Source organism: Gekko japonicus, unplaced genomic scaffold, assembly GCF_001447785.1.
Source record: "Gekko japonicus isolate JY-2015 unplaced genomic scaffold, Gekko_japonicus_V1.1 scaffold374, whole genome shotgun sequence".
Classification (NCBI taxonomy): domain Eukaryota; kingdom Metazoa; phylum Chordata; class Lepidosauria; order Squamata; family Gekkonidae; genus Gekko; species Gekko japonicus.
The window spans coordinates 199,477-211,270 of NW_015176463.1; positions in this window are offsets into that span (position 1 = coordinate 199,477).

The following is an 11,794-nucleotide window of genomic DNA, read 5'->3' on the forward strand; positions in this document are numbered from 1 at the left end:
ATGAGCTGAACTCACTACTCCATGCATCAGTCTCAGTACTTTATAGGCAGACTCCTCAGCATCACTACTAGTGCAGGCTACATGATAGAAAGGGAAAATAGAAAATGTAAAAATGAATTTACTGTGACAGGATTTTGCAAGAAGAAAATAACTGACTGCAGGCCACTGACAACAGAAAGGCCTTCAGAGCGCAAGCACGATCACATACTAACACACAGCAGAGAAAGAGAAACAAGAAGAGGTAGGCTCAACTGCAAGAGAAAACATTCAATAAAACCTAAACACTGGAGAATGCACCACAGCTCCCCCGAGAATACAAGTGAACTAAACCACTCTATCAGCCATATGTACAGTAACTATACTGTTAGCTGGCTGTCGCTTCTCCAAAATATGTCTGGTTTCATCACCAGGGTCAATGGAGGGTTCCAAATGCTCAATGATACCCTTTTCTTGTCGTGCCTTCTGTTTTGTTGGTGATGCTTGCCAAAAGGTAAGCTTTGCCTTATCCCCATATTTCCCCTTGATAGCACTCAAACCCTTCTGTCCTATTTCCCAAATCAGTAATTTTTCTCCAGTGAGGATGAGAAGGATTCCTTCTATGAATGTGTAGCTGTGTCTTGTTGCTTGTCCTACTGGCTCTATTTCCCTTGTCATGAAAATAAAACTGGCACTAGAACTCCAGTGAGACTCAAACTAAAAAGTACTGAGTTCAGACACGTGGAATAGTGATCAGCTAATAGTTTATTAACTCACTGGAAATTAGAAGACAAACTAGCCGGTCTGTGACCAGCTTATATTCGTGCACACACACACACCCTCAAAAAAAAAACCCACTCCCCATGATAGGCTCTATTTACACTACTTAGTCCCCATAGGTACATACCAGGATCCGCATGAGTCCATTGGTCTGCGTTAGGATCCTACCAGTCTATTGTTCCTAGACCTGAAGGTCTGTTTGACTGCATGGCCAGGCTAATGCTGGTGAGGCTATCGTAATACATAACACCCTTCCCCCCATAGTTCCAAAGTCCTAACAAACATAGTCTTTGAGTTACTCTGGACGTTGCCGCTCATGAGTCAAGCAGCGTGGCTCCGCCAGGGGACTGCAGGAGCCTCCGTTTTGGTCAGCCGATGGGACACATACACACTCAAAACACACACACCCCACTCCCCGTGAGAGGCTCTATTTACACTACCTAGTCCCCATAGGTACATACCAAAAACCACGCAAGCCCATTGGTCCGCATTAGGATCCTACCAGTCTATTGTTCCTAGACCCAAAGGTCTGTTTGACTGCATGGCCAGGCTAACGCTGGTGAGGCTATCGTAATACATAACACAAACCCTCATCTGGAAAAGGCTTCCCCTCATACTTTATTAGTACATAGGAGAACTGAGATAACTAGGGGGTTTTCTCCTAAATGAGTCATATGCCTAAACTGCCAATGTATCTCTCCCTGTGTGTCCATCTTCGATTTGCAGAAGAGGATTCCAAGTCCCCTTCTGCAGTATTCCTAGCAGTCTGGTAGTCATAAGGGTCCTGCTGGTCATGCCACAATCTGCCACACTGGAACAGGTAGATTTTAATGGTTTCTATGTACCAACCAATGTAAGCCGCCCTGAGCGTGCTTGTGGGGAGGGCGGTGTACAAATATAATGATGATGATGATGATGGTGATGATAATATGTTGCCTTTGTTTCATCCCTTGTCCTCTTTTTTGGATGGGACCAAGCATAATGGCACCAGGGAAGTGTCCCAGCGATACAAATGCAATGGTTGGCTCTTTACATGTATGGCTAATATGGAGATCATTGCCAAGCTCTTCTTTGACTGGTGCTGTTGATGATGTCACTACAGACTCCACTGCTGTTGCTATGCTCTGTGTTTTTTAGTGTCTAGATTTATTATTTCCTGTGAGGAAAACACGGGATTTCACATAGCTACACACTGGTGCTGTGCCAGCCTCAGCGGTACACCAGCAAGTTAGACTTTAGGATTAGGTTGCTAATCTGTGAGTAGACCGAAAACAGGATTACACTGGGATCAGAATAGCCATACAATTAATAGCAAATAGGCTCCTTAACAATTAATAGTTTTGTTTGATGCTGAGATAAAATACCACTTTTGTGAGTAAGCATGATCCATCAGGTTTATTGCCTCTTTACTCACATCCAGCTTAGAAGTTTCTTTTGGAGGAGTTACATTTATTTTATTTTATTTGTTAAAAAAAGACATAATGATTGCAACATTCGTTTCAGGCTTCATATTTAAAAGTAAATACACCACATAAATTTTGCAGAGTGACATAGTGGCTGGAGAGATAAGATTGTGTTACAGGGGATTACATAAATTATTGGTTATTGTTAAGAAGATGAGCTGTCTCAAACACATTTCAGAATTATATAGGCAAAAAACTTAAAAATAACTTGGCAACACCCGATTAGTATGTATTCCATGTGTATGAAAATTCTCCTTTAAATGATGTACAGATGTCTTGAATTGTAGCCTCTGTTCCCGTGAAAAGCTATAGATCTTATGCTTGACCTCATCACTTGTTCACTTAGCAAATGGAAGTAAAATTAACAATGATTTGAGCCTCATATTTTCTTACATTTGTTTTTCAACAATACAAAGGCCAAATGGAAGTTTATAGGACTGGGGTTTCAAAGGGGGTATTTATGTGTTATCCTTTATCAATGATATGAGATATGTATATATTTTATATACAGGTGTAAGAAACTGAGGTAAAATATAACCTATAAAAAACTGTCTGTGTATTTAAGGAGCTTGAAATCTTCTTCAAGAGCCAGCAATATAACATATCGTTACCAGGTTTTAAGAAGAGGAATGAATGGATGGTAGTGACAGGTTAAAAATCAATTCTAGAACTAAGGATGCCTTTGAGGTACATATGCCTGATGTTTCGGAAGGACAAAGCGTGAGCATATATTTCCTCATTTCCCTACTTTCTCCACCCTCTTCTCTCATCTGTCCTTCCCATCCCCTTGTGTATATTGACAAAAAACAAATGGCAGGAATCCCACAATTAAAACAATCTGTGTAGCATCTGATGTTTAGTTCAGATGCATTGTTAGAAAGAGGGGAGAGATTTTCTGAACTATCTTCTTGAATACCTGGGAAATCAGAAGAGTGAATAAAGGCAAGCTAGTCAAATGGTAGAATAATATGCAGTCATTTCTATCAGTAGTTTCAATGATTCCTTTTGCTTTGTAAGCCAACACAACTAAATATTTTGAGTTGGAAAGAGACTGTTTTTGGTCCACCCTGTGTCTCATAAAATAAACAGATATGCAGTCATGACAGAATGGTGTCAATATTGAATATGCTCATGATGAAAAGTGAGTGTTGGCAGTCTGTGTCATTACCTAACCATTCCTACAAGTTCTCCTGATATTGAGCATAAACATTGCCTTCAATAGCTAGTTTATTTACTGTTTATTTTACAGAAAGCCCTGTCCTATGTAGAATATCGGATCTGGTACTCAGTGAGATGTTATCATTATATATAGGGGAAAGGCCTAGAGAGAAGAACTTCGCATGTAGATTGTTATTTGAAACTCCTGAAGCCTGCATAGATTGTCCATTACTTTCACAGACACATCATCAACATCTTTCTTCTCTGCTCTGAAGATTGTCCCTGGTGTCTAAGCTCTGGATGCAGCTTAATATTTATGTTTAGCAGATAACTAATTTAAACAGATTGCTCTTCAGTTCTATGCTATATTAATTTGTTTTCAATATGTGATGACCCACTAGGCCAATGAGCCACATTTAAGCCCTGAGAACACTATAACAGCATATCACTCTTTGTTCTTTGGCTCAGCTCAGGCAACATGAACAAAGTGGAATTTATTTATGATAGGCAAAGACCTGGTAATTGTTAGGCTCACATGCAGGAGAATTACAACCAATCTCCAGTTCAGATAAGACAGCCAAATGCTCCTGATGAAAATGGCTCTTTGGAGGGTGGACTCTATGGCATTATACACTTTTGAGGTCCCTCCCCTACCTAAATCCCACCATTCCCAGGTTCCACCCTCAAATCTCCAGGAATTTCCCAACCTGAAGTTGGCAACCCTAGTGACTGCTGCATAAAGACATAAAACTGCAGTCCTACAAGACTACATACACTCAGAGTGAAAACCACAAATGCATCTGGAGACTCTTTGAAATGTTATATAGCATCCAATCATGCAGTTAAACAGGAAATCTGCTTTGCAGTTTCAATATTCGGGGCTGTTCAGCCAACCAAGAGCTGCAAGAGAAACTTCAGACTTACCTCTATAGGTACATTTGGCTGGAAGGATAACAAGAGAAACTTCAGACTTACCTCTATAGCATTGTATGAAGGTACATTTGGCTGGAAGGGTCATTAGCACTGGAAATATTTAGACTTGAAAGTGACAATTTCACTTAAGTTCATAGAACAAGTGACATAATAATATGTCACTTAAGTTCATAGAACATATTAAGATGTGTGCATGCACATGAAAGCTTATACCCAGAATTTAACTTTGTTGGTCTTAAAGGTGCTACTGGATGCAAACTTTGTTCTGTTGCTTCAGACCAATGCGGATACCCACCTGAATCTATCTTCAATTAAGTTCATAAATACTTTAATTCTGCACTACAAGATATTTTTAACTATTTTTTTAAAGTGGCAGATGCATGTAATAAGACAAAAATATAGTAAAAGTTAAGTAAATTACAATGAACACCTAACAATGCAATCATAAGTAGAGCTACCCTTGTAAGTCTACTGAAATCAATAAATGCGGAAGGGTGTTACTATCAGGGCTCTTTTTGTAGAAAAAGCCCAGCAGGAACTCATTAGCATAATAGGCCACACCCAACAGCAAAACCCATTAGCATATTAGGCCACATCCTGACAGCACCACTCATTAGCACATTAGGCCACACCGCCATGTTACCAGAAGTGTGGTCATCCAGCCACACCCACCTTTCCCTTCTTATTCTGTTTACCTTGTTTGTTGTCAAAACGGTCCAGGGCTTTTTTTGTAGCAGGAACTCCTTTGCATGTTAGGCCACACACCCCTAATGTAGCCAATCCTAAAGAGTTTCTGCTGTTGGGTGTGGCCTATTATGCTAATGAGCTCCTGCTGGGCGTGGCCAACTCGGGAGCCAGCCAGAACTCCGTTCCTGTGCGTTCCTGCCCAAAAAGAGCCCTGGACTTACTATTGTTCTTCTCAAGCCACTAGTGACTGAGATGAGTAGCCTAACCTGATCTTGTCCTCCAGCTCTGTTGAATTCAAGAGTCTATCTTTCTGCTGTCTCTTAGAATCTGGGATGTGCAGAATACCAGCACCTGTCAAGTGAGATAGCAGAGCTGGGTTATATTCATTTACTGCAATTGTTACTCTTTGGGCAAGTCACTACAACTGAAAGACAGAATACATAAAATTGGAGAACATTCAGCTAAAAATGATAGAAATAAGGATCATTAGAAGCTCGCCTGGAAAGGAAAGTTTTACAGAGCTTCTTGCAAATGTTCCAGCTCATATTTTGACGAGTCTTTAGGAGAAGTCCATTCTACAAGTGTGGAGGAGGCACTACTTCTGCTACTGGACCTACACAAATGTAAAAGTAATATGTAAAAGTAATACAACTAATATGTGATAAAGTAGTAAGATTCTGAAATCTCCAGGTTTAAACAATCAGTATAAAAACCAAATGAAAAAGGAGATCTAGTGGAATCCATCAAGTAGGGTTGCCAGGTCTCTCCTGGCCACTGGAGTGGGTTGCGGGGTAGGGTTGCCAGATCCAGGTTGGGAAACTCCTGGAGATTTGAGGGGTGGAGCCTGGGGAGGACAGGGATCTCAGTGGACTACAATGCCATAGAGCACACCCTCCAAAGCATCAATTTTCTCCAGGGGAACTGATTTCTGTAGTCTGGAGATGAACTGTAATTCCGGAGGATCTCTAGGTCCCACCTGGGGGCTGGCATCCAAACCATTAAGGTTAGTTTAATTACAAGGGTTAACTGTTTAGGGTGGCATTGAGGAATATATTGTGCCATAGCTCAATAACAGGGCATCTGCTTCACGTGCAGAAGGTCTCCGGTTCAAACCCTGGCACTTCCAGTTAAAAGATCAGGTAGTAAGTGATATGAAAGACCTACAGTGCAATTCTAAGCAAAGATACACCCTTCTAAGCCCAATGACTTCATCATTCCTGAGAACTGGGAGAGCCACTTCCAATCACAGTAAACAACTGACCCTGACAGGCCAATGGTATGATTTGGTAGAAGGCACCTTCTAGTGTTTGTTTACGGTGATGGGAAAACCTCAATTTCTGGAATTTGCAAGTTTTTAAGACTGAGTACAGGAAATGTTGCAGACTTAACCAGATTAGACAGTATCAGGTCCAAAACAGATTAGACTTGCATACAAGGAAATCTGTTTTGCATGCTAATCTTACTAAATTTACAATACCTCCTGTGCTCAATCTTAAAACAGTTACAAACTGCAAGCCTTAGGGCTTTTTTAAAAATCATGTACTGAAAATCTTTTCCTCTCTTTACTGAATATCTACTACGAAGAATACAGGAACACTCAAAAGCCTGTTCAGTTGGTCCTAATAAAAAATATCACACTACTTCTTTTGGGGGGATCTGTTTTCTAATGGAGTAATGGGACTCTCTCCAACTTTTTCACAGATCTGATTCTGATGGCATAATCTCCTGTTAACTGATATCTGTTCTCTAAGCTACCAGATGTGGAGAAGGCAGAATGGATCACCACAACCTCTCTCCCACAGGTCTTCGTCATCTGCTAGATTTCTCCTATGCCACTGACACAACTATAAATAGATGTTATGAAACAATAGTTTACTAATTAAAAAGACACTCCAGATGGATATTCGTCTATCGCAACAAAACACAAAAGGAGTCTTGGGCCACCTTAAATACTAACAGATTTGTTGCAGCATAATCTTTCAGACAGTATAAAACGTTATGACACAATAAATCCATTAGTATGTAAGGTGCACTAAGATTCCTTTTTGTTCTTATTTTTTTCTAATTAGAAAGGCTTCCCAAATTGCTTCCCCAAATCACAGAGGCATGGAAGTTTTCTCTCAGATCAGTTCAAAAGCAAACAGTTGCCATTCCTATCCTCATTCTGCTTAGAAAGCTTTTAGAGATAAGGATCAAAGTTGCTTTACAAAAAACAGCTAACTTGGGGCTACTTCCTGACAAGTCACAGCTTTCTTACTTAAATTATCTGTGTGGTATACATGAACTAATTGATCTTTATAATATACAGTCACCACATTTTTGAACAATGGAACAGTTGCATCTTGAATCTATGGATCTATGAATCCATGGATAACTCCTTCTGCATGCTAAATGATTTCAAGAAACGAGGTCATGTACTGGACAAAGTAAAGGGTATGCTGTATTTTTTAACAGTGAAGGGCTATGCAGAGTTGCTCCAGTTTAAGCCTACTGATTTCAGTTAGTTTGGTGGTTGAAAGTGCTGTCATCTTGCCTTGGAACATCTTTTTTCCCCCAACTCTCCTTTAGATGTTTAGTTATTTGACAACATCAATCCTCCTGCAATGGTCTGAAGACCTCAGAAGCTTCCTACCTTTGTGATATTTTACTTGGTCCTAATAAAGGGTCTTACCCTACTGTTATCTATCTGTCTCCCTGCCTGCCTGCCTATCTTTACACCCCACTCTTCTCCCCAGTGGGGACCCAGCATCACCACTTCTCCTCCATTTCATCCCCACAACAATTATCCTGTGAGGAATTTAGGCTGAGACTGACAGATTCAAAGTCACCCAGCAGCAAACTTCCTTGATAGATTTAAACCAGATCCTAGTCTGACACTCTTACCACAAAGCGGTGATCCCAGTGTGTAGCACGTAGCAGGCTACCCTTGAATTGTGGATTGTTAAAATGTATAAAGAAACTTAAAGGACACTATCCATATCCTATTGAAGACTATGGTAAAATGTCAATTGATTGGAAAACGTCCAGTTGTACCAACATTTCTGGTTTTATATGCACCATTTCCCCCTAACATCCACAATTTTTATAGATGTATCCCTTATGCCTACTAGGTCAAAAACATAGAAAATTTCAAGGTCAAGTATTTCTAAGCACAGTCAATTAAAAAACCTTTAAAAGCAAATGGAGTAATTCCAGCACTTAGTGGCCAGCTCATGAACCTTTTATCTATGTGCAGAGATAGTAAGAAGGAATTGAGCGTTCTACAGAAGTGAATGGTGACATAAGCCTAACAACATGGACAATGCAGAAATCTGAAACTAATGTTGGTATACTTAACTAAGATAACTTAACTAAGTGTTTAAGAAAATATTTTTGTTTGCGTACAGGTTAACCATAAACTACATTCAACTTTTCCTGGATTATCTTAAGTTTGGAAATGCAGGAAGTGCAAGCTTTCAATGAAGGAAAGTATGCATTTCCAGCACTGGTTGGTTTAATAAAAGAAATGGCCTCATTTACTCTATTTTTATTCTATCAAGCCAGCACAGCTATCAAAGACTTTAATTAAGCCAGATTCCATGCAATTAATGTTTTTAAAAGGAAAGGTCTTACAAGAGATGTCAGTTTTACATTTTAAGCTATTTTGGTCTTATCAGAGAGGGTGGAACTGTTTTTTTTAAACTTGACATGAAGACTAAGATATGGGTGGTTAATTGGCGCCCATGGATAGATGCTATAGTTAAACTGCTGATGCTACAGGGTAAACCTCATATTCCCCACACACCCCCGGAAGATCCCACCCTTTCCCTTCAATCTCAGACATATGGAAGTTTGCTAGAATTAAGGAAAGATATTTTGCACATGCCTTAAGTAATGTTGCTATAATTTTATATATTAGACAGTTGAAGTCTAGCAGACTACATTGACTGAAATTATTCCCTGATTAGGTGCCATACAAAATAAAATATAATAACTTGGCCCAGACCAGCCTGATCTCATCAGATCTAGGAAGCTCAGGGCCGGCCCTAGTTAGTATTTGGGTGCGAGACTATCAAGGGATACCAAGGTCATGGCACAGAGCCGGCAATGGCAAGACCACCTCTGAACATGTCTTGCCAGGGAGGAACAGGATCCCATAAGTTAGCTGTGACTTGATAGCACACACAAACACACACACACACAACATGGTAAGAGTGAATGGAAGAATTGCCTTGCTCAATCCAACCAACAATCCATCTAGTTTAGCACTCATTTTTAAAGACTGATAAGTCAGAAATTCACAGTCAGGTCAAGATGTAACAACATAAGAGAAGGCATGTTGGATCAGGCCAAAGGCCCATCCAGTCCAATACTCTGTGTCACACAGTGGTCAAAACCCAAGTGCCATCAAGAGGTCCACCTGCAAGGCCAGAACTCCAGAAGCCCTCCCACTGTTGCTTCCCAAGCACCAAGAATACAGAGCATCATGCCCCAGACATTGTGTTCTGTTGTCGCTAATAGCAACTGATGAACCTCTTCTCCATATGTTTACTCAATCCCCTCTTGAAGCTGTTTATGCTTGTAGCAGGCACCACTTCCTGCGGCAGTGAATTCCATGTCTAAATTACTTTTTGGGTGAAGAAGTACTTTCTTTTATCTGTTCTAAGCCTAATGCTCATTAATTTCATTGAGTGCTCACACGTTCTTGTACTGTGAGAAAGGGAGAAAAGTACTTCTTTCTCTGCCTTCTCTGTCCCATGCATAACTTTGTAAACCTCTGTCATGTAACTCCTCAGTTTTCATTTCTCCAAGCTAAAGAGCCCTAACCTCTTTAACCTTTCTTCATAGGGAAGATGTTCCACCCCCTTAATAATTTTAGTTGCCCTTTTCTGAATCTTTTTCAATACTATAACATCTTTTTTGAAGTGCAGTGACCAGAACTGTATACAGTATTCCAAATTAGTCTGCACCATAGATATATACAGGGGCATTATGATACTGGCTGATTTGTTTTCAATGCTCTTCCTAAGAATCCCTGGCATAGCATTTGCCATTTTTATTGCCATTACTGAATCAACATCTTCAGTGAGTTATCTACCACTACTCCAAGATCTCTCTCCTGGTCAGTTACTGCCAGTTCAGACCCTATCAATACAGATTTATAGTTAGGATTTTTGGTTCCAATGTGCATCACTTTGCACTTGCCCACATTGAACCTCATTTGCCATTACTTTCTTTGTTAACCATGCAGGCCTTTTAAAATACCTATCTGTACCTTTCCTAACCCGTGGTATTCATTTTATCTGAGCTTCCAGAATTGTAGTTTTAAATAATTTCCAAGCTTCCCAAAGGGATTTGACCCTCCTTACTTTTTCTCCAATTTCTTCTTCACAAGCCCCCTTCCTCCCTACACCATCATTTCATCCACACACTGAGACTCCTAATTTGTGCCTGTCTAGCTGGCTCTCCGCGTGGAACAGACAGCACTTCTGAGAAGGCTACTTTGGAGGTCCTGGTCTTGAGTCTCCTGCCTAGCAGGCTAAATTTTTCCTTCAGGACCACACAACTACATTTCCTCACATCGTTGGTGCCAATGTGTACCACAACCACTGGCTCCTCCCCAGCACTGTCTACCAGCCTATCTAGTGTCCACATGTAATGTTTGCTACCATCACACCAGGCAGGCAAATCCCCATACAGTCAGTACATGGGTTCAGAACCCATCTATCTACATGCTTAAGGATCGAATCACCAAATACCTCCTACCAAGAGCCTTCCTTCCTCTCAACACAGAGATGATTCCTTGGTGCGAAAGGATCCTCATTCACCAACTGTAGAAGGGGTCCCTTCTGAGACAACATTCCCCCTTTCTTCGGCATGATGCCCTGTTTTCCCTTGAACCTCATGCTCCCTGACAGCAGCTGGGCTGCCATTCTCAGAGTGGGACACATCTAACAAGAGTCTCCAAGAGTCTTATCTGTGGGCCTAATTGACTAGCTCTGCTTCTCCAGGTTAGCCACCTTGGCCTCAAGGGAGCAGACTTGTTCCCCGAGAACTAGGAGCTCCTTGTACCGAGCACACACCCATGACTTCTGTCCAGCGGGGCAGATAGTCATACATGTTGCATTCAGTGCTGTATTTCCTACATTCCATGTCGGGCTGACCCTTCTTGTTTACATTTTCTTCTTCATTACCTCTTATGTTGGGATAAAAACCTAGACTTCAAAGTGCTGCAAGACATCCTATTTTTGCTGCAACAGACTGATATGGCTACTGTTCTGGAATTACACATATAAAATATGGCTACTGTTCTGGACTTATACATATAAATATGTTAGCCTTTTGTCTGTCTCAAGCCTTTCACCTGAACTAGGTAGAACAGCAGTTAAACCTGACGAAAAGACATGCACTCTAAGTGTGGCAGAAGGGGCTTTACCACGAAATCCAGTCCCTTTAGCAGTGTAAAATGGCATAAATCAGTGTATAATCAATGCTAGCCCTGCCCCAAGCTATGGACATTCACCTTACCTTTAGCCCAAGACGCTTTGAGCATACTGCCATACACAGCTGAGCCATGAGTACAGAGACTTTCAAATGTACACTTTAGAATACTTGCCCGTCTTTCCCTTTCTCTTAGCCTAACCTGCCTCACTGGATTGTTGGAGACTTTGGAAGGACAGATTCCAAATGCAGCTGCTCAATAAATAAACAAGCCCAGCAGTTGAGTACAACATGGTCGTATTACTATGTCATCAGCTGGCACTGGCAATGCAGGCTCAGAGCATCCTGAGGCAGACTCCAGCTGCTGAATCCTGCAA